Genomic DNA, 849 nt, shown 5'->3' with positions numbered 1-849 from the left:
GAGAGGTGAAAGGGTTTTTTCATGTCAAGGAGAGATTAGCAAACAGCAGAGAAGAACAGTAGGGCAAAACCACAGTATATAAAGGCAGAGTAAGGTAGATGACTGTATGCGACAGATATAAAGATGAATCACGAATGTCCTATCATGATAAAAAATAACAAATTATGTACAATCCATCATATCATCCTTTAGTATGCATGCAAGAAAAGCAGACTACCTGTTATATCACTTTGCTATGCATCCATCCATGCTATGTGTAGTAGGTAAAATGCCTATAGGGGTGCATGCATTATGCATGTCTTAACACATGTCTTAACACATGTCGACAAATGAGTGCTGGTGATCTCCATCTTCTACGATTTTGGAATACACGGCACCATCCGTGCAATCACTACGAGCACCACAATCATTTATCCAGGTCTAATCGCTGTAAGGAGTGCAGGTACAGTCCTCCCCTGACTCTGTGACAGTGACAGCTGTCAGTGTTTAGCCTGACGGAGCCTGTACAGACTCTGCAGACACCACCAGACAACCACATCCTGCTGTCTGGGTCATTGTGAGGACCCTCTCCTGTGCTCCTTCCCTCCACTGGCTGCCAAGGACTCAGGAGAAAGGTGCTGCAGGAAGTAGGTGAGGCTGGGGATGCTATGGGTGATGGCTGGGAGGGGGGGATTGGGGGGCTGTAGCTGTCAGTATTGCTGACTTTATGTATATTGCATAGCTGGTGGTATTCTGTATGGCTGTACAATGATTATACAGCCATGCAGAATACCACCAGCTATACAGGACTACAAATTCCAGCAATACATTATACAAAGCTGCATTGATGAATCCAGGGATCCTCTCCCC

General features: G+C 45.5%; 1 protein-coding gene across 1 annotated transcript in view; it reads right to left on the bottom strand.

The window, feature by feature from the left end:
- The window catches only part of COL4A6 (collagen type IV alpha 6 chain), a 199280-nt gene that overhangs the window by 44703 nt on the left and 153728 nt on the right, over positions 1-849 (bottom strand). The gene's annotated exons all lie outside the window — the stretch shown is intronic.

Source organism: Nanorana parkeri, unplaced genomic scaffold (genome assembly GCF_000935625.1).
Source record: "Nanorana parkeri isolate BGI_ZX_2015 unplaced genomic scaffold, ASM93562v1 scaffold352, whole genome shotgun sequence".
NCBI classification, from domain to species: Eukaryota; Metazoa; Chordata; class Amphibia; order Anura; family Dicroglossidae; genus Nanorana; species Nanorana parkeri.
This window is presented reverse-complemented; position numbering and strand designations above follow the sequence as displayed.